Source organism: Onthophagus taurus, chromosome 6, assembly GCF_036711975.1.
Source record: "Onthophagus taurus isolate NC chromosome 6, IU_Otau_3.0, whole genome shotgun sequence".
Lineage (NCBI taxonomy): Eukaryota > Metazoa > Arthropoda > Insecta > Coleoptera > Scarabaeidae > Onthophagus > Onthophagus taurus.
The window spans coordinates 18,667,090-18,690,393 of NC_091971.1; the positions used below are offsets into that span (position 1 = coordinate 18,667,090).

Consider the following 23,304-nt stretch of genomic DNA (forward strand, 5'->3'; position numbering starts at 1 on the left):
CTACAAACTGGTGATAGATAAATATGAAATAAGTATAGATTATGATTTCTTGATGCATTAGGAATATTTTTTATTAATAACGTCTTTCTCCATCAGTTTTAGTACTTACGTTATAGTTGATATTATTAAGACAAATCGTCAAATTTAGACATTTTGTGATTTATGCTATATCACTACAAACTGGTGATAGATAAATATGAAATAAGTATGGATTATGATTTCTTGATGCATTAGGAATATTTTTTATTAATAACGTCTTTCTCCATCAGTTTTAGTACCTACGTACGTTATAGTTAATTTTATTATAAGAAATCCTCCGATTTAGACACTTTGTAATTTATGCTATATCACTAGAAACTAGTGACAGATAAATATGAAATAAGTATGGATTATGATTTTTTGATGCATTGGTACATTTTTTATTAATAACGTCTTTCTGCATCAGTTTTAGTACTTACGTTATAGTTGATTTTATTCAGAAAAATTGTCCAATTTAGACATTTTGTGATTTATGCTATATCACTCAAAACTGGTGATAGATAAATATGAAATAAGTATGGATTATGGTTTCTTAATGCATTAAGAATATTTTTTATTCATAACGTCTTTCTCCATCAGTTTTAGTACTTACGCTATAGTTGATTTTATAAAGAAAAATCGTCCAATTTAAACATTTTGTGATTTATGCTATATCACTCGAAACTAGTGATAGATAAATATGAAATATGAATGGATTGTGATTTGTTGATGCATTAGGTACATTTTTTACTAATAACGTCTTTCTCCATCAGTTTTAGTACTTACGTTACAGTTGATTTTATAAAGAAAAATCGTCTAATTTAGACATTTTGTGATTTATGCTATATCACACGAAACTGGTGATAGATAAATATGAAATAAGTACGGATTATGATTTTTTGATGTGTCAGGAATATTTTCTATTCATAACGTCTTTCTCCATCAGTTTTAGTACTTACGTTATATTTGATATTATTAAGAAACATCGTTCAATTTAGACATTTTGTGACTTATGCTATATCACTACAAACTGGTGATAAATAAATATGAAATAAGTTTGAATTATGATTTCTTGATGCATTAGGAATATTTTTTATTAATAACGTCTTTCTCCATCAATTTTAGTACGTACGTTATATTTGATATTATTAAGAAACATCGTTCAATTTAGACATTTTGTGACTTATGCTATATCACTACAAACTGGTGATAAATAAATATGAAATAAGTATGAATTATGATTTCTTGATGCATTAGGAATATTTTTTATTAATAACGTCTTTCTCCATCAATTTTAGTACATACGTTATAGTTCATTTTATTACGAGAAATCGTCCAATTTAGACATTTTGTGATTTATTCTATATTACTAGAAACTAGTGATAGATAAACATGAAATACGTATGGATTATGATTTTTTGGTGCATTAAGTACATTTTTTATTAATAACGTCTTTCTCCATCAGTTTTAGTACTTACGTTATAGTTGATATTATTAAGAAAAATCGTAAAATTTAGACATTTTGTGATTTACGCTATATCACTACAAACTGGTGATAGATAAATATGAAATAAGTATGGATTATGATTTCTTGATGCATTAGGAATATTTTTTATTAATAACGTCTTTCTCCATCAGTTTTAGTACGTACGTTATAGTTAATTTTATTATAAGAAATCGTCCAATTTAGACACTTTGTAATTTATGCTATATTACTAGAAACTAGTGACAGATAAATATGAAATAAGTATGGATTCTGATTTTTTGATGCATTAGGTACATTTTTTATTAATAACGTCTTTCTGCATCAGTTTTAGTACTTACGTTATAGTTGATTTTATTCAGAAAAATTGTCCAATTTAGACATTTTGTGATATAGCATAACTATATCACTCGAAACTGGTGATAGATAAATATGAAATAAGTATGGATTATGGTTTGTTAATGCATTAAGAATATTTTTTATTCATAACGTCTTTCTCCATCAGTTTTAGTACTTACGTTATAGTTGATTTTATAAAAAAAAATAGTCCAATTTTGACATTTTATGATTTATGCTATATCACTAGAAACTGGTGATAGATAAATATGAAATAAGTATGGATTATGATTTTTTGATACATTAGGAATATTTTTTATTCATAACGTCTTTCTCTATTGGTTTTAGTATTTACGTTATAATTGATTTTATAAAGAAGAATCGTCCAATTTTGACATTACTATATTTGATACACTTTATCACTCGAAATACATATGTGATAGATAAATATGAAATAAATGTGGATTATGATTTCTTGATACATTGGAAATATATTTTGTTCATAACTTCTTTCTCCATCAGATTTACTACTTACGCTATAGTTGATTTTATAAAGAAAAATCGTCCAATTTAGACATTTTGTGGTTTATGGTATATCACTAGAAACTAGTGATAGATAGATATGAAATATGAATGGATTATGATTTCTTGGTGTATTAGAAATATTTTTTATGCATAACGTCTTTCTGCATTAGTTTTAATACTTAATTTATAGAAATGGTTCATTTTTTTTCTATAATACCTCTCAAATTGTTGTAAAGTTGTCAAAATTAACAGGGAATTTTGTTTTATCATGTTTTGAAATAGATTGTGAAATAGACACTGACGTTTGAGCTTTCGTTATTCAAAAAGAAAAGGTGCATAAAAAATGTTGTGGGGTGTTGCGGGGTATATTTGCCATTTATTTACCCAGAAAAGGTGTTTTGTTCTATTTAATTATTTTGTAGCACGTTTTTACAATAAATATGTACTTCGTTAAAATCGTATTTATCTAAAAATTAAGTAGTGTTTTAACCTTAACTATTTAGTTACTGAAAATGTTACTAAAAATCAGGAAAACAACATAAATTTTATAAGGGTCCTAGATAATACCAACAGAAACCCGAAAAAATTTAAATAGTATTATATTAGAAAAAAAAACCGAACTATAGTTGATTTTATTGAGAAAAATCGTCCAATTTTGTGACTTATGCTGTATCACTCGAAACTGGTGATAGATAAATATGAGATAAATATGGATTATGATTTTTTAATGCGTTAGGAATATTTTAGGACTCGTTTCGTTGTTTAAACAAAATATAGAAGAAGAGAAATTTTCTAAATTATTTATTTGTCATTGCATCATCCATCAAGAAACTTTATGTGCAAAATCTATTAAATTAGAAAACATAATGTCTATCGTATCTAATTGTATAAAAACAATTAAAAAATCAGTATTAAGTCATCGAGAATTACTAATTGCTTTTGAAAATGACTATACAGATGTTCAACATTATTGTCCAATTCGAGGGCTTTCAAGAGCAACTATTTAAAAAAAAATTTATACTTTAAAGATTCAACAATTTAATGATGAAGGATGGCTGTCAGACCTGGCGTTCTATGTTGATATTACAGGACACCTGAATGTTGTAAATTAACCCTTACAAAAGCAAAATCAAAATGTGACACAATTATATGGATATATTAATTTATTTAAAAGTAAACTGCTTCTGTGGCAATTTCATATAAAAAAGAATAAGCTGTTCCATTCTCCAACATTATCTAATTTTCGTAACGAATATAATCCTCAGATTTTTGTTCAAAAAATCAAAGATTTAGAATTTGATAAATATCTTTTTTTATTTATTTAACTCTTTTTTTCTATCATTGAAATCGAAAATGTTTTAGAAATGTTTCAAATGGAACTTTTGGATCTTAAAGAGAGGGCAGATTTAAAAGAAATTTATAAGACACGAGTTTTATAAAAATTTACCGACTGAAGAATTCCCGAATTTAGTTGATAATGCGAAATACATTTACGTTTTATTTGGCTCAACATATCGTTGTGAACAGCTCTTCTCCAAAATGAAGTATCTAAAATCGAGGTACAGATTAACTGATAAGGGTTTGGAAAACAACTTGAGTTTCAGCACAACACAAATCGAGCCGGACATTGATTTGCTATCAAAATCTATACAAATCTATGCATTTATTGTGTAATTAATACTTACTTATTTTTCTTTAAAGTTGGTTTTTATACTTTATAAATGATAAGAGAAATAAATGTACTAAATAATTAACTTTGTTTTTTAATTTATCAGAAAAAAAAGTATATAAGTAACAAAAAAGTGTCAATTTACTAGCACTGCCCACGGAGAAAACGTAAATCTTATTCTTTATACAAAAGGTTGCCCACCCCTGGTATAGACAACTCGGAGAATACCTCGAGTTGATCTATGAACATGGGAATAACCCTAATTGAAATCTATTGAAATCTAAATACTGATGTATAAAATAGATAATATTGATAGTATGACTTAAAGATATTCTGTCCGTTATATTATCTAAAGTTAAATTCCGTTCCAACAAGGTCCATTAATTCGAGGTTGACTGTATTTATATTTTATTTATATTGTAATAATTAAGTAAGTGTTTACTTTCAGTTTCTTTTAAGAAACATAAAAAAAATATGGTTTTATCAAAAAGATTGGAATAATTCTAAGAAAACACTCTGTATATACACTCTATGAATCATTTTTTGTACTCAAAGAACGTCGAACACATAACAAAGAACAAAACCGCCTTCAAATTACCCTTTTAGAGTATGCTCGGTAAACCAAAACGACCAGCCCATGAGACATAATTACGTAGGTCATACCATGTTCTCCATAACATGAACCAGTTCGAAAAAAAGAAGGGGAAAGAAAGATATATTTTAAAATGAGCTCGGGCACGTTTCCATAAGTCATTGGGCACACCTCGACAACGGATAATTATGGTAAGTACTTTCCGAAGGTGTTATTTTTCACTCCCTTCCCTCTTCATTCAACTCTCGCATTTCATTTTTTATTCAGACCACAAAAGAAAAGAATAAAAAATAAATAAAATTGTGCTATTTTTACGTGTCTGGACTTAAAGATTATTGAGGTCGTAGTTAATCATAAAGTTATGGTTTAAAAAAAAGAGCGTTTTAAATGGGTTTTTAAAGTATGGTTAATTAGGTAATTATGACTTGACGAATCAATTCGAAAACGTCCTGTGATATTTATCACGGTTTATTGGGTGTGTGATCGAGTGGATGGTGAGGTGAAATTAATGAGTTATGAGTTAAGGAAACCAGTTTTTTGGTTTGGGTGCGTTGTAGAAAGGAATTCTTCAAATACTTTGAGTTGACAAAAACGAAAAAAATTATAACAAAATTAAAAGACCATATTTTATGATTAAAATTAAAAATAAGGGGTTATATTTAAATTTTCTGAACATAAATTTTGTACGAACATCGAGGAAGATGTGTATAACTGTAAGTTGAAACGACGCAAGTGATAATGTGATATTATTTACAAAAATGTTGAGGAAAGACGATTTCAAAGAAACACATCCTGCATTACTCGCGACGTAGAAAGGCGAAAGAAGTGTTATAGAGACGCTAAAGGCCGTAAAGTGTGATGTTTATTGCTTGAAATAAACAAACATGGGTCGTAACGGGATTGAATCTATACGGTTTATAAAGTTTTTATTTCACTACCGGTTTTCTAGAGTACAATGTGCTATAACATTCTTTTGATTTTCATTTTTAACGACTATTTTATTACTTTTTTTTGTCAATGCACTACTTCATAAAAAACGAACGGTTTTAAAAAACCTTTTATAACTTAAAAATCACATTTACAAAGAGTCTGTAAAACTAAGGACAGTTCAAAGAGCATTTTTTTGGGAAAAAGGTAAAATTTGGGTGAAAAATGATCCAATTAATCGTTAGTCGGGCAGCTTATTTAGGTCAAATTTGAAAGAACAAAATCCAAACTATCTAATTAATGTACATTTTAATCGCTTAATTGAGACGGATTTCCGTTTAATCCCTTGTGTCCCGACGGTACTTTAAAGTACCGATGGATTTAAACACTCATTTTAAATCATTTTAAAAGAAAGCATTGAGCTTTAATTTAAAATAAGTCACATTCCTTAATTTCGATAAATACGGCTTCCAGGAATTTTTAAATTACCATCTTTTTTGACACTTTTAAGTTATACAAAAATGTAAGATTAGTTTCAATATTTTTTTTCTTAATATTTTTCTAATCCTACCAATCAATTATTATACACTATTTTAAAGAGAAAGCTTTGAGCTTTAATTTAAAATAAGTCACATTCCTTAATTTCGATAAATACGGCTTCCAGGAATTTTTAAATTACCATCTTTTTTGACACTTTTAAGTTATACAAAAATGTAAGATTAGTTTCAACATTTTTTTTCTTAATATTTTTCTAATCCTACCAATCAATTATTATACACTATTTTAAAGAGAAAGCTTTGAGCTTTAATTTAGAATAAGTCACATTCCTTAATTTCGATAAATACGGCTTCCAGGAATCTTTAAATTAGCATCTTTTTTGACACTTTTAGGTTATACGAAGTGGTAAGTTTTGTTTCAACTTTTTTTTTCTTAATATTTTTCCAATCCAACCCATCAATTATTATACATCATTTTAAAAAGAAAGCATTGAGCTTTAATTTAAAATAAGTCTCATTCCTTAATTTCAATAAACACGGCTTCCAGGAATTTTTAAATTAACATAATTTTTGACACTTTTAGGTTATATGAAAATGTAAGTATTGTTTTAACATTTTTTTTCTCAATATCTTTCCCATCCAATCCAACAATTGTTATACATCATTTTAAAGAGAAAGCTTTGAGCTTTAATTTAGAATAAGTCACATTCCTTAATTTCAATAAACACGGCTTCCAGAAATTTTTAAATTACCATCATTTTTGACACTTTTAGGTTATACGAAAGTGTAAGATTAGTTTCAACATTTTTTTTCTTAATATTTTTCCAATCCAACCCATCAATTATTATATACCATTTTAAAGAGAAAGCATTGAGCTTTAATTTAAAATAAGTCTCATTCCTTAATTTCAATAAACACGGCTTCCAGGAATTTTTAAATTAACATCATTTTTGACACTTTTAGGTTATACGAAAATGTAAGTATTGTTTCAACATTTTTTTTCTCAATATTTTTTCCATCCAACCCAACAATTGTTATACATCATTTTGAAGAGAAAGCTTTGAGCTTTAATTTAGAATAAGTCACATTTCTTAATTTCAATAAACACGGCTTCCAGGAATTTTTAAATTAGCATCATTTTTGACACTTTTAGGTTATACGAAGTGGTAAGTTTTGTTTCAACATTTTTTTTCTCAATATTTTTCCAATCCAACCCATCAATTATTATACATCATTTTAAAGAGAAAGCATTGAGCTTTAATTTAAAATAAGTCTCATTCCTTAATTTCAATAAACACGGCTTCCAGGAATTTTTAAATTAACATCATTTTTGACACTTTTAGGTTATACGAAAATGTAAGTATTGTTTTAACATTTTTTTTCTCAATATCTTTCCCATCCAATCCAACAATTGTTATACATCATTTTAAAGAGAAAGCTTTGAGCTTTAATTTAGAATAAGTCACATTCCTTAATTTCAATAAACACGGCTTCCAGAAATTTTTAAATTACCATCACTTTTGACACTTTTAGGTTATACGAAAGTGTAAGATTAGTTTCAACATTTTTTTTCTTAATATTTTTCCAATCCACCCCATCAATTATTATACACCATTTTAAAGAGAAAGCATTGAGCTTTAATTTAAAATAAGTCTCATTCCTTAATTTCAATAAACACGGCTTCCAGGAATTTTTAAATTAACATCATTTTTGACACTTTTAGGTTATACGAAAATGTAAGTATTGTTTCAACATTTTTTTTCTCAATATTTTTTCCATCCAACCCAACAATTGTTATACATCATTTTGAAGAGAAAGCTTTGAGCTTTAATTTAGAATAAGTCACATTTCTTAATTTCAATAAACACGGCTTCCAGGAATTTTTAAATTAGCATCATTTTTGACACTTTTAGGTTATACGAAGTGGTAAGTTTTGTTTCAACATTTTTTTTCGCAATATTTTTCCAATCCAACCCATCAATTATTATACATCATTTTAAAGAGAAAGCATTGAGCTTTAATTTAAAATAAGTCTCATTCCTTAATTTCAATAAACACGGCTTCCAGGAATTTTTAAATTAACATCATTTTTGACACTTTTAGGTTATACGAAAATGTAAGTTTTGTTTCAACATTTTTTTTCTCAATATTTTTCCAATCCAACCCATCAATAATTATACACCATTTTAAAGAGAAAGCTTTGAGCTTTAATTTAGAATAAGTCACATTCCTTAATTTCGATAAATACGGCTTCCAGGAATCTTTAAATTAGCATCTTTTTTGACACTTTTAGGTTATACGAAGTGGTAAGTTTTGTTTCAACATTTTTTTTCTTAATATTTTTGCAATCCAACCCATAAATTATTATACACCATTTTAAAGAGAAAGCTTTGAGCTTTAATTTAGAATAAGTCACATTCCTTAATTTCAATAAACACGGCGTCCAGGAATTTTTGAATTAGCATCTTTTTTGACACTTAGATTATGCGAAAATGTTAGTTTTTGCTCAATATGCCTTTTCTCAATATTCTATCAGATTTTCGTCGTTCTGTAGCTACAGCTCTAATAAATAAATATTCAAATTTACTGCGTCCACGAAATGTCGTAGCGCAAGTCCAAAAGAAAGAGGAAGTTGTGAAAACTGTTCTGCCAAAGCTAGACCCCACTGAAAATGTACTTTTTATGAAAAATTAAAATGTATTTTTTACCCCATCGTAAGGCAGTTTTTAGGCACTTCTGATTTTAATCATGGCCCCATGTACTACGGCCACTGTGGAACGATCATTTAGTACACTTGGAAGAATAAAGCCTAGTTGAAAAGCACTGGAAAAAAGAAGGCTGGCGGGATTATGTTTGATGAAGGTACATAGAGCTTTAGTTAAAGCAAATCAGAAGCAATACGAAAAGAAAGTTAACTGCAAAATCAATGCACCACTTATATATTTCGATTTATTATAATTAAAGTCAAAATTATCATACATTTTAAAAGGCATATTAAGAATAGAATACATAAACACAATTATTCCGATAATAACAATAAGTTTGACTTAAATGAATTGTAGGAAATAAACGAAAGCTGAAAATAAACAATATCATGTAAAATGATCATTATTGTTACGAATACAAAGAACTTCTTTTGAACCGTATTTAAGTTATCAGTAACTAGTGTTACCACCTCTGGCTGTTATTGTAGCCTGACATCGTCGTGGCATACATTTAATTAGATATCTGATGGTTTCTTGAGGATATCTTCCCATACGCGAATAAGACTTTGTCGCAGCTCGTCTAAGCTGTTAGGTGATGGATGCTGACTTCTAATCCTCCGTCCCATTATGTCCCAAAGATGCTCGATTGGGTTCATGTCTGGACTACAGGCTGGCCACTCGAGGACTTGAACATTAACATAATTTAAATATTCAGTAACAATATGTGCCGCATGTGGCCACGCATTATCCTGCATAAGAATGAACCCATCGCCAATGTAAGGTGCAAAATGTATGACAAAAGGTTCTAAAATGTCTGTTATGTATCGTTCAGAATTCAGACGTCCACCATCAACGATAAAAAGTTCCGTGCCAGCCTTCGTATAATGTGGTTTCTCGAATGTTACATGTGGAATTTCTTTCATTTGGCCTTCTGTACACCCTTGGACGACGATCACAACTTACAAGGCAAAACCGTGACTCATCCGTAAATAACACCTGCTTCCAATGATGGATTTCCCAATCCACGTGCCTTCTTGCAAAAGCCAATCTGTTTCTTCGGTTGTTTGCAGATAATCTGGGACCAGTTGTTGCTGCCCGAGGTCGTACATTTTCAGTACGAAGTCTTCTTCTTATGGTATCTTGACTGACAGCAGTGCCATGAACCTCGCTTAGTTGTATTTGGAGGCTTCGTGCAGTAGTGAACCGTTCCCTAAGTGCTCGAAGCATCAAAAGTCGATCCTCCACCGCATTTGTAGCTCGTGGCCTCCCTTGGCCACGTCGTCTAGCATAATCGTTGGTCTCTACAAATCTCTGCACAACCCTACCGACCGTTGTATGAGCCACGTCAAACCTTCTACCAAGTTCGCGATTTATTAGTCCTTCATTGGACAAAGTTAACGACACGAATGACAGTAATTTTATTAATTGGTAAAACAATGCCTACTTTTATTTTAGAAGTAAAAGCTAAAAGCCCCTCATGAAAAGTTGCCTAAAAGTCCTATACAAAAGGCGTAATAATGAACAAATTTTTATAACTGATATTAATGAATCGGAAATATATAATATTTCTCGAAATAAAACCAAAAGTCAGAGTGGTGCGGTAATTTTGCGGTTAAGTGTAGATACATTTTCTATAAATCTAAGGAAGCTTGAATGTTGACTAATTATAAAAAAAGGAAAAATAGCCATTGTAGTTTTTTGTACTTGTCCCTCAGTACAAGCTATTATTACAAGATATTACAAGATATTATTAGTTCTTCAAGAATTCTAAAAGCTTCTACAGATTTCACTCTTTCAATTAATGATACAAAAACAAATTCTTTTAGAAAATTAAGTCAATTTACATCAACAATAATAAAACTAAGCAAATTCCTCTTTTCAACAACGTTGCTGTCACATTGTGAGCATCGTGGCAAATCGTTTTCTACTTTACATAATCTTAACCGAAATGTTGAAAACCTTGCGACAATGACTATCAATTAAATTTAATCATTCCAAATTGTTATCTTTTACCTTACATTTATTACTTTAATTAACATTTATCAGGAAGTAGAATTTCTTTCTTAGAACTTATTAAAAATTAGAATTTCAATTTATGGTGCAACTTTAAAATCTTCTCCCCGATCCATTATTTCTGTGGCTTTAGCGATATTTTTAGAAACAGCAAAGACAACGTGTACATTTTAAACGACTACTCAAAAGTTGACTTGACACGTTCAAACTGTTTAACTACGAATGCCAATTCTGACTGAAGTTACTTGATGGAATGAGGTTGCATTTGAAATTTTACAAGTCACCCACTTTATCAAAACATTCCCTAAGCTATAACAACAAATCCTTTTTTTCCCTAATTTTACAACAAAAATACTTAGGAATAAAGATTTTAGTATCGATATTCATATAGGATTCCATATTTGGGTGTAATGCCGTTTAAAGTTTTCCCAGAACGATACAATCAATGATGCAAACGTCGAGTACCGGCCACAATACTGGGAAACGGACGGTTCTATGAGACGCGAATTGATTGTATCGATGAAAAGTGCCTCGTCATTCAAAAAAAAAAAAAAAAATACCGAGGCCTCGCATACAAATGATCCAACGGACCTCGGACCCCTATTTAAATTACAAAAAAAAACTACGATTCATGATTGTTTATCGAAATGACGTAATCCATTCAACATTGCGTGCAAGAATTTTTATGTCACCAGTACTTGTAAACACTCCTCAACTTGTAATTACCAAGAAAACTTTATAAGATTATTTATTGCACATAGAAAATAAAGAGAAATCGTGAAATCTTTATTTAGTATTTATTTTGTATTAAAATTTTGAAAAAATTATAATCAAAAATTGATATTGTTGTTAAATAAGTTGCCTATAAACATAAAATAACTTTTTATAAAACTTAAATATATTCTCAATACAAGAATTATTCAGAGGGGAAGAAGCAGCAGTAAAGATATACAAGCAAATATCAGAAAGCTTCAACATTACCAAAGGCCTTCGACAATGATGCACACTGTCACCTCTATTATTCAACATATACATGATATTAACTAATTTTCGTACATCACGTCATCATTGCAAGTATGCAACCAATATCACAGTATTCGTATTGCAATACGCAAATCGCGATATTGGTTGCATACGTCGGGTACGATAATTAATTAACACACTGTATGTGCAGATTGCTCTTGAAGAATGGAGAAAGAAATGTAGAGAGATGGGCGTAGAAGTTGATGAACAAATGCTGTACAGCCTACATTTTGCTGAATGTAGGCTGAATACCTCTTGAATACCACATGTCCTAATCGCCAACTAATTAGTCAAAGTATGGTGAGCCTAGCTGTGACTAAATTTAAAAAGTATGGGCATCTCTCGAAGTATATCTCGCAGTCTGGCTTACCAAATGTTTCAGTGGTTTTGGCTGGACAAGAAAAGCATCATGATGCTGTAAGGGATATTGGGTCTCATTTGGGCATTAGTAAATCAACGGTTCACAAAATTTTAAAACCAGCAAAATATCATTCCTATAAAGTAAACCTCATTCACGAGCAATGAATTGTAGTTTTTGACAACGATGACGAAGACTTTGTCAAAAACATAATTTTTTTCGACGAGGAAACATTTACATTGAATGGAGTAAATCAGGACTTGTTATGGGTTGTCATCTGACATTGGAGAAGGCCGCAGTGCATAACTGTGTCATACTTCAATGGATAAAAGGACACTCGACTTGTTCAGGTAACAAGCACGCTGATAGGCTTGCCAAAAGGGCTGCCAAGCGAGCGCCATGTTCGCCTGAACCGATAATCGCTCCGTCCTTATCAACTCAGATTGAGATAATTAAAGATTTTACCCACAAAAAGTTCATGAACTGGTGGGATAGGGTTAAGGGTTGCCATCTGTCTAAGGAAGTATTACATTATCCTTCAGCAGAGGCAGCCTTGTCTTTCGTAAGGCTTGGTAGAAACGCTCTACGAACTGTAACGGGACTCGTCACGGGTCACTGTAAGGTAAACAAGCATCTTTATAACCTTAAGCTTGCTATTAGTCCTCTCTGTCGCCTCTGTAAAGAGAGCGAGGAGACGGTCCGACACATCTTGTGTGAATGCCCCACTCTGCAAGACCTCAGAATGAGAGACTTCGGAGAGGAATGGCCGACCACAGATGGCATCAGGAACACACCTCTGAGCTGTATCCTAGCCTTCGGAAATTCCTTAGGCTGGTTGATGTAGCCGGAGACAGTGTAGGAGGATGTACAAGGGGCCCGTTGGGGCCTAGGTGCTGTGTGCGTAGCATACCCTCCGCTTTCCTACATACATACATGAATGGACAAGTAAATAGACAAACTTGTCGGTATTGGGCTACCCAAAATTCACATTGGACAAGAAAGTCGCACACTCAATATCCGCAAAAGATCAATGTGTGGACAAAATAGTACGGGATAGTGTCCTGGGTCTTTACTTTTTTGAATAAATCTGAACAGGAGAGAGATGTTTAGAGTTTTTCAAAACGATATCATAATGTTGACCCAACTCAATTCCACTAAATCACTTTTTGACATAAGTACGGAGGCTTTCACGACTGGTATTAATTGAACTAAAATTAGAACTAAAACTAGAACTAACACTAGACACTTTCGGGTTTTGCCGTGCGTTTTTTAACTTATATTATTAATATTTACGGGGAGGATATCAACAAACAAATCAAGGATTTGGATAACTCACGAATTAGACAACGCAAGCTGTTAAGCAGTTTGGCCTTTCTACGAAGATGCAGAGAGAAGAAAGTAACGCCAAGGTGCAGCACGTCGAATCTTAATTACGACAGAACAGAACAAGCACTACTACGAGAAAGAATCCACAAGACCTTCAATGATGTACAGAAAATAAGTGAGAGGTTACCATGACTTCACCTCTTACTTTCCAATTGTATGTCTGGAGAAGACTGGGATAAAGTGGACAGGCTAACAATGGAGAAGGCTGATCGTGAATTCCAGAAGGCCCGTGACACACACATCAAGAAGTTTGAATCCCTGGAACGCCGGATACAAAAGGAGAAAAGTAATAGTTTACCAGTGGAAATAATCGTCATCAACTGATCGAGCGTCCCACTAACGAAAGACGAAACTACTGTGTTCGCCAAAGGATTAAACTACTCAATCGCCCCGAAGAAGGTCCCAAAAGAGGAAATCATCCGCGAAGTGGAAGAGGCTGTTGGATGCCCGCACTAAAAGCCTGAAAGAGAACTGAAGTCAGAAACCACCGAAAACCAACTTGACGGTTGGCGAAAAGAAGGCACTCCGATCTATTATATATTAGCAGTGGAATTGTCAAACAGAAGCGTTGTAATAATGGCGATTTATCATCCACCTAACAGTATTACAGAGCTAACACATTTTTGAATCTCCAACGAGAGAGACAATCATATCAAGTAAATATCTTTGTCGCAGGGAAATGATAAAAACAGGGATTTAATCAAAATCCTAAGAGATTTGATCAATTCACTGCAGATGTTAAAATGATAGTTAGTTATTATCATTTCACTAAGAAAATCAAGGGATTTGATCAAATGCCTAACGTGATTTGGTGAAATGACAAAAACTTAATTTTTAAGTTAAGTATATTAAAAGATTTATCATGATAATAATTAAAATATTAATTTATTTTGTATTGACACATGTTGTGGATTTGTGACATCTCGAGTTACAAAGCATATTATTTTTTTTGCACATACATCTATTCGTACTTTTGATTTTTCACAAAAACACTTCTTGAATCCTTGACCTCCGAATAAGGACAATTTTCTAGCGATTTCACGCAAACTCAACGTAATCGGTGGGACGGAATCATTATATGTGGTAGTAGCTATTTGAAGAGCGTTTCTAGGAAGCCAATCTTTTATTATTCCTACCGAAGTACCAATTTGAAATAAATTGTTTTTCGTATTTAATACGATACCCATAATGTTGTTCGCATCCAATGGACCTCTGTCAACCTTCGGAACATCAATCAAAACGGCGGAACTCACTAACAAATCTTTAAATTTCTTCGAAGAAGTACATTTCATTTTTTCAGCCGATCTTTTTAGGTTTTGGGCGGCATGTTCCCTTTGTTCTTTTATATTTTCTTGATTTTGGCATAAATAGCATAAAACTGTTGACTCGTCTCTTCCTTCTACCGTATTTTCACAAACAATACAAAGCGTTTTTTCTTCTCCGTCTAGTGCTGCACCTTCTGATGCACCTAATAATACAGGTGTTGTATCAGCCGATATGGGAGCTGAAGTAGGGTCAAGAACAGGATCGAGTTCTTGAATCGAAAAAGTTGGTTCCGCTGTTAATAAATTCTCTATTGAAACTTGCGTTGAAAAATCATTATTTTCAGTAGCTGGAACATCTTCAGAATTGTCAGTTTCGTCAGTTTGTTGCTGTTTAAGAACTTGGTCTAGGTCTTCTTCAGTAACAAGCTTTTCAAGTAATTCTGCTGGAATATGAGTAGAGTGTAGGCCTATTTTTGGCTCTGTTCCAAATAACGCTTTGTACGGTGATCGTTTAATAGTACGGTGAAAAGAGGAGTTCTTCTGAAATTGTACAAAATAACAACTAATACCCCAGTTTTTTGTACCATTGTCTATTAGCCAAACTCGTAACATAGCTTCTACATCTTGATCCGACCGTTCAACCGATCCTTGACTTGCTGGATGTCTAGGCCTACCATTAACAATTTTGCATGTTGGCCACATAGCGGTTAGTTCTTGTATAACAGCAGCCGTAAACTCACGGCCGTTATCACTTTGTAATATTTTAGGACAACCAACTTCCAGAAAGATTTTTAATAGCTCTATTGCTACTTCTGCAGCTCTTTTCGAAGTTAAAGGACGTAGAAAGCTGAATTTTGTCCCGTGGTCCTGATAATGTAATAACCATTTATAATTTCTATCAGGGGTCGATTGTAAGTCAATTAAATCGACCTGACCACGATGGTTGAAGTCGCTAGATGGAATTGGACAGACAACGATTCCCTTTCTTGGAAATTTCTTTTTGGATTGACATACCGTGCACAGTTTCAAAAATTCTAGTACGACGGAAGTGGGGATGAAGTATTTGGATTTTAAACTATACAGCATTTTGTCGCGGCCTCCGTGTCCAGTTAACTGATGGGTGTCTCGAAGAATGTGATAAAATTCTTCCGTCAGTACTATTCTCACAACCGGATCAGAGTCAGATTTTCTCTTCAAAATCAAAGTTTTTTTACTACCTACTTCCATTAAATCGTATTTTTTTCCGTAGTAATACTGTTTATTTGTTTGTTGAATTTTTAACACTGGTGCTAATTTAAACTGTTCAACGGCTGTGATAGCTTCTTCTATCCTTACAGGAGTCCATAACGGCTTTTCTTTCCTATCCCGGCTTTCTAAAATCGTTCTAATAACGTCAGCAAACTGTTCTTCACACACAAATGCGGTCTGTGTTTGATTTTTCCCTTCATACGAATCCATTTTTTACCATGCGTGCAATTGAATGACCCTGCGTAATGTTTACTCGGGACTAACTGGTGTGTGAGTTGTTCTAGCAGCGCCCTCTAACTTGGGACGATGTTTTAAAACGCTAAACGCTTTAAACAAACTGTTTAAAAATTAAATTTTTGTCATTTCACCAAATCAGCTTAGGGATTTGATCAAATCTCTTGATTTTCTTAGTGAAATAATACTAACTAACTATCATTTTAACATCTCCAGTGAATTGATCAAATCTCTTAGGGATTTGATAAAATTCCTGTTTTTATCATCGACATCTTCACAGACATAACCAGGGATCGACTATTCGGTACAACCAAACAACTGAATCTGGAAGATCACTATGGCCAAGTTCTGAAAATAATCGAGGAAAATTATGGTTCTAACTCAAAAACAACGGCACAATTCACCAAGCGTAGAAGATATGATGACAACAGTTTCGTCTCTTTGAAGCGGCAGTGGATGATACAGATTGGCTTGTTACAACATCTTCCATACTTAATTTCTAGAACTTTATAATGAAAACTTTTCTGAAGCTAACCAAAAGTTGACTAAAAGGAAATATAAATTTCAGATGTCACAGGAAGCTAAAATAATGGAAAATATTCTGAATACACTTGGATTGATGGCATCGGCTACCAAATCAAAACATTCGTATGACACTAAACATTCGTATGACACATACAACTTATACAAACAAAAATACTTCCATTTTTTGGATAATGAGAAGCGTATGAAAAATATAAAAGCAGAAAGAGAACAAAGAATTCCAACAGAACGGCAGAAAGGTATGTTTGTGCAGGCGCCGGTACCATTAAGAATTTATAGACTACCGAAGATTCATAAGCCAGACGTCCCCCTCCGCCCTATCGTCAGTGCCATCAACTCCCCAACATACCAGTTGGCCAAATATCTTGCAAAGATTCTGTCTCCTTTTACAGGGAACACGGAATCATATATCAGGGATTCTACACATTTTGTGGAATCGGTAAGAGGTATAAAGCTGGATGCTGAGGATATTTTAGTAACTTTCGATGTAGAGTCTCTTTTTACCAGGATACCAGTTAAGGATGCTGTGGATGGGCTCCGCCAGAAACTCATTCCGGAGGGATTACCAGAATACGTGCCAAATCTAGTGGAGTACTGTTTATCGTCGACGTATTTCAGCTGGAAAGGGGAATTTTACGAACAGTTCGAAGGGGCAGACATGGAATCTCCATTATAGCCAGTTATAGGTAATTTCTACAAAGAATTGTTCGAAGGAGACACTGTGAAGAAGAGCTAGTGGAAACCAAAACTATGGCTCCGACACGTTTGTGATATGGCAACATGGTCAAAAACGGCTCCAAGAGTTCTTGGATCACTTGAACTCTCAACATCCTATGGTTAAGTTTAACATGGAAACAGAAACTGCCGAAAAACTACCTTTCCGAGATGTGTTGGTCACCAGGACAACAAATGGAGATTTGGATCTTGATGTATATCGGAAGAAGACCCATACCAACAGGTATCTGCAGGCATCATCATCCCCAACAGAAGAGGTCCGTGATCCGTACTTTATTACAGCGAGCAGCGAGAATATGTGAAGGAGATATCTTGAAGAAGGAGCAACACTTTCTACGAGATGTCCTGCAAAACAACGGATACACTTCGAGGGACATCAACCGGGCCATCAAGCAGTGAAAGCAGAGGGAGGACGCGGTAAGTACAAAACCACTTGGATTTATCTGTCTTCCCTATGTTTCAGGTGTAACGGAAAGCATTGCCAGGCACCTCAAGAAGAACGCCATCGTAGCCAAGGATAGCCAAGGACAAACTAACTCTATTAAAGGGAGCGGGAGTCTACTGACTATCGTGTAGTTGTAGGAAAGTTTACGTTGGTCAAACTGGACGTATCAAGGCTCATGAATTCTTCAACCTTACATCCCTGTAAGGTTGAAGAAGATCCAGCAGTCGGCAGTTGCGGAACATTGCCATGCAGAGGGACACCGAATAGACTTCGATCAAACAAAGGTGCTGGCTAGGGACAACAGATACTACCAAAGACTGACAAGAGAAGCCATAGAGATCCATCGACATAGAAATAACGTCAACAGAGAAGATAGCTGGAAGCTTAGCAGAAGATGGAAGATGGTGGTGAACACGAAGACCTCCTCCCGCCTCACACCAGACGCGACACAATTAGTTAATAATTAGCTTGTATTTAGCGTTTTTAATTAGCGACAAATTTGAAGTGGTTAAACTTTAAAATCCCCTTAAACTTGGAATTTTTCCATAAACCGTTTATATTTTATCATCTATATGCATTACGAACACACTGTATAAATAAAAGATAATGAATTTAATAAAATTTGAGTTATACAGTTTTCTTTTTAAATCAAAATTAACAATAAAACAAAAATTGCAAGTGTTAATTTGGTTGCCTATAAAAGTTTTCTATACAGTATAACATACTGAGCTTTGGAGCTTTAGTAACACATCAATAGATGTCGTTGAAATCGGAAAATTTCGATTTATTCTCTTGATTCTCCCTCCTTCCTAGTATATTCTCGGTTTTTCTCATTTCCAACGCGAAACGACTCTAGTATTAGCAGGAACTTGACGGTGTAAAGAGTCCTGCGAGACCTCCTTTCGCTCGCATTATAGATTTTTCTGTCCCCGGAGGCAGAACCGCAACAGCAGGAATATAAACGTTGTCAGAAAATATTAAAAATTTTCCCTCTCAATCGCGAGTTCTTAATGCGATTGTAGTCGTAAATTTGAAAATATCAAAACCGAATTAGTTTATTTAAAGGGGTAGTAAGTGGTTGGATTTTTTTGTACAATTTCTTTTGAGTGTTTACCGTATCGGATTACCAGCAGGAGTTTATCGCTACGCCGGTGAGTATGTATTTTAAGAAAAGAGTGGAAATTCTTCTCTCTCGAAGGACGAACTAGGACTATTAATAAAATTACGAGGAGAATTTTTCTCCATTCGGAAAATTCGATTTTGATTCTGTTATTTTTTTTTAACATGTGCGCGACAATGTTTTTGTTTTGGTGGCTGAACCGAAATGGAGAAGGATGGAGAATTACCTTTTACGGGTCGACGCCGAGATTTTTTCTTTTCATAAAATAACGAGGTTCGCTGACGGTTTAATTGAAAAATGAAATTAATATTATTAAGTTGACCTCGGTTTCATTCTCAACTTTTACTAGCGTTTTAAAATGATTCTTCAATGAAACCAGGTGGGATGTAAAACTGAATGAATTTAACAAAAAAAAAATGATTCAATAAGATTTACACGTCCATTTAAAAATATAAAAATGTACAACATGTTTGACTTATACAAACAAAAAAATTATTAAGATATTTTATATTTATTTTTATGAGTTAAGTAACAATTTAATATTTAACAACAATTAGGTTTAATTATGAGATTAGAAATATTTTTAGAAATGAAATCACTTATGTTTTATACATGTTTTCTAAATTGCAATGTTATATTTATCTTTTCTTCGTAATGAAGTGCAAGAAACTCTTTTATTGAAATCTACATAAATTGTTCAAAATAATCTAACTTTTCTTGGATATAGAGTATTAACGAAGATGAATCCATGCCTCTCTAATAATTAGGCTGACTCTTGATAATATGGATAATGTCATACTCATTGTTTATGATTTGAAGTTCATTATGCAGCTCAGTAAATAAAATGTGCTATTCAGTTACTTATTGCAAATTTTAAGCAGTAAGCATGCGTTGACATGCGTATTACATAGAGCTACACACTGCAGCTTTATTGACACTCGTGCTAAGAAAGTTGCAGAATTATTTATTTCTATATATACAGGGTATGGAATGTATAAAAAAATAATAACTTTTTTGAAAAAAAATTACAAACAACAAAAAATAAAGTTAAATAAGATGTTCAAAATGTCCTCCTTCTCCAACTCTTTCTAAAATCTCCTCATTGGCTCCAATTTGTTGGCATTCTTGATTAATTCATAGCTGCAGCTCCTCGAGGGGGGTATTCACAGTAGTACCATAGACTAATGTTTTCAAATATCCCTAGAAAAAGAAGTCTAGAAGGTATAAGTCAGGCGATCTTGCAGGCCATAGTACAGGTTACTTTTCCTATCTATCTACGTGAAAAAGTTTGATTTAAATGTTCTCTAACCGCAATCGAAATAAGAGGTGGATCATCATGCTGGAATAACATTTGTTGTCTTTGGTCTAAGGGAAAGTCGTCAAAAAGATTAATCATTGTGTCCTGTAGAAAGTTTAGATAAGCAGCGCCTGTGTATCGGTGTGGTAAAAAACCTAAAAATCTGTCGCCTACAATGCATCCAAATGTTTAATGAAAAACGTGTCTGATGTCCAGATTTCATGGCGGATTTTCATCGGCTTAAAATTAGTGCATGGGAGACCGCGCCGAGGGTTTAAGGTTTGCTCAAAGCAAGAAAAATCGTTTCTTTCATGAAGGAATGAAAAAAAGTCCCTAAGAAGCCATGTTTAGTAGCATACGACGTATTGGACTGGCAGATCCGTCACTTGAAAAGGATGTATACGAATCTTTAAAAATAGAAGAAGATTTAGAAAAAGTTTCGGTTGGAATAGCTCCAGAACTTGATAAAGAAAAAGAGAGTAACATTGATGTAATTCCATGTGCCATATGTGAAAATAATGAGAATCTCCAATCATGTACCAAATGCAATGATGGGCGCTGGGTAAATACCCAAATAGTGGGTATAAAAGTGATACCAGTAAAAATATCAGATTCAAAAAAAAAAATGAAGAGGAAGATGATGAGGACGTTGAAGACGAGGCATTGTCAACAATCAAAGACGTATTATCATCAGACGAATCTGTCGTAATTTAGATTAGATCAAGTTATTATGATTATTATCATCAAGCAGCCCTCTGCGTCCGTTGTTGGACACAAACCTCCCCTATTCTGTCCCATTCGATTCTATTCTGTGCTGTCTGAATCCAATTGTTGGTCATTCTTTTGACGTCTACTTCGACTGTTCGCTCGCGGTCTCCACTCAAGCAACCGTTTTGTCCACTGCTCATTCTTCATTCGCTCGACATAACCCGCTCAGTTCCACTTAAGCTTTGCCACAATGTTGACCACATCATTTACGCCAGTTCTTCTTCATAGGTCTTCATGTCGTATGTAGTCCCCCAGAGTTAGACCCAGGATCGACCTCTCCATCTATCTTTGCGTTACTTGGACCCTCCTGGCAGATGCTAACGTTAATGTTAAAGTTTCGGAGCCTTAAGTCATAACCGGAAACACGCATTGATTGAAAGCCTTGCTTGGCATTTTCTCTTGAAGATGTCTCTAAGTTTCCCGTAGGCTGCCCATACTAGTGTGATCCTTCTGTTTAGTTCGCTTGTTTGATTATCTTTCGATACATGAACCTCATAGCCAAGATATACATATAGCTGTCAACCGTCTCAATCTCATTATCCCCAATGTTGATGTTAGAGCTGGGAACAAGGTTGATCATGAATTTTGATTTCTTCTTGTTGATATTTAGCCCGACTATTGCACACACCTCTTTTAAGTCATTCAGCATTAGTTTAATTTCTCCAACGCTATCCGATTGGCAATTAGCATTGCAATCAATATTTATGCCTTTTTGGGTCCAATCCAGTTGTTTAAATGCACTCTGAGGACTGTGATGAACAATTTGGGTTCAATAGTGTATCGCCTTGTTTTACTCACAATCAGTACTTTACTACTTCTACTCTCTTCAGTACTTTCATACAATTTTACCATCATTGTAGCATTCCTATAGATGTTATAAATAAGTTTGGTATATCGATAATCAACTCTGCATTCTTGAAGTGCGGGTATATATCCAGAAAATTTACCCTTGAAAATAAATACCCGGGTATTTAACAACACTGACCAAATGTAAAGCAAAGGCCGTTGTAGAAGAATCGACTTCGAATAAAATGTTAAATATGTCCCAGCAGTAAAAATTACTTCCTGTAGAAATTGGGCAAAATGTTGTGGTTAAAGGTCCAGAGTTCGACAAGGGACGACTAACGCCTAGAAATGTGCTAGCTGTAGTACTGAATGTAAATGAATCCGGTCTATACACGGTAGGAACGAAGGAAGGGGAACTCGACAAATATTATTCTCGAAATGAATTCATCTTTGCAGATTCAAATTTTATTAGCCAGTCAGATGTGTGTAGTTCCTCGTTAACATTAAGAAAAGGGTCAGTTTTGTCGTCAGAATCTAAACAAGGTTTTGTTATGTGCCAAAGCAAACGGTAGTGCAGTACCAAAACGTATAATTGTCGTGCAAAAACTATGCTGTGCAATTCAAAATGCCATAGCAACATTGCATGGTAACATATACATTATCTTTGGACTTAGTAAGATGTTTAGCCCATTTGTCTACAAGCCAACCCAGCACTGGTGGTGATACACTTAGCCTGATTTTAAATCTAGGATTTGGAGAGAATTACGTGTTAACTGCAATATTTATTTAATTTTTAGGATTTTTATCATGTCAGTACACTACCTCATTATCGAAAGCTATTTCAGAAGATAAGTAGTATTAATCCTAAATTTAAAAGAATCAGAAAATATTAATAATAATTCATTTTATTGCCCAACAAAGATCATACAAGACAATATTACAAGCAAATAAGAAATAGCATATGCTATAAAACAAATATAATTCACATAAACACTCCTATACTATTATTGTTAGTTAGTTTACACATCCTCTGCACCGAGGAGTTGGCTAAAACATTGGATCTGCAATTCCTCAAATAAAACTCATTGATACTACGTGTCATTGGTATAATGTTTGATTATCACCCTCGCAACCTCAACCGCATTGAGATACTTGAAGAATGTGTATACAATTGCTAAATAGTCCAAGAAAATCCAGTTAGGAAGTGAAATGTGCGAAAAAGAAAATAATGTTTCTTATGCATTCATAAACGATACAAATATGATCTACATGTGAACAATGTAACTACTATTTTTACAATAAATGTTAAATTAAGTATCTGAACTACGTAT

General features: G+C 33.2%; 1 protein-coding gene and 1 long non-coding RNA gene across 3 annotated transcripts in view; both read left to right on the forward strand.

Annotated features, from left to right (window-relative positions):
• The first annotated feature begins 6,136 nt into the window (after nucleotides 1-6,136).
• LOC139430055 (uncharacterized) lies at nucleotides 6,137-18,634 on the forward strand. Its single transcript, XR_011640625.1, has 2 exons — nucleotides 6,137-17,261; nucleotides 17,314-18,634. It is a non-coding gene; the product is annotated as an uncharacterized lncRNA (long non-coding RNA).
• Nucleotides 18,635-18,859: 225 nt separating this feature from the next.
• LOC111416952 (serine/threonine-protein phosphatase 2A regulatory subunit B'' subunit alpha-like) overlaps nucleotides 18,860-23,304 on the forward strand; it is a 52,916-nt gene continuing 48,471 nt past the window's right edge. For both annotated transcript variants that reach the window (XM_023049084.2, XM_023049090.2), the window contains exon 1: nucleotides 18,860-19,153. The gene's annotated coding sequence lies outside the window, so the exon portion shown is untranslated. The remainder of the gene's footprint in view (nucleotides 19,154-23,304) is intronic.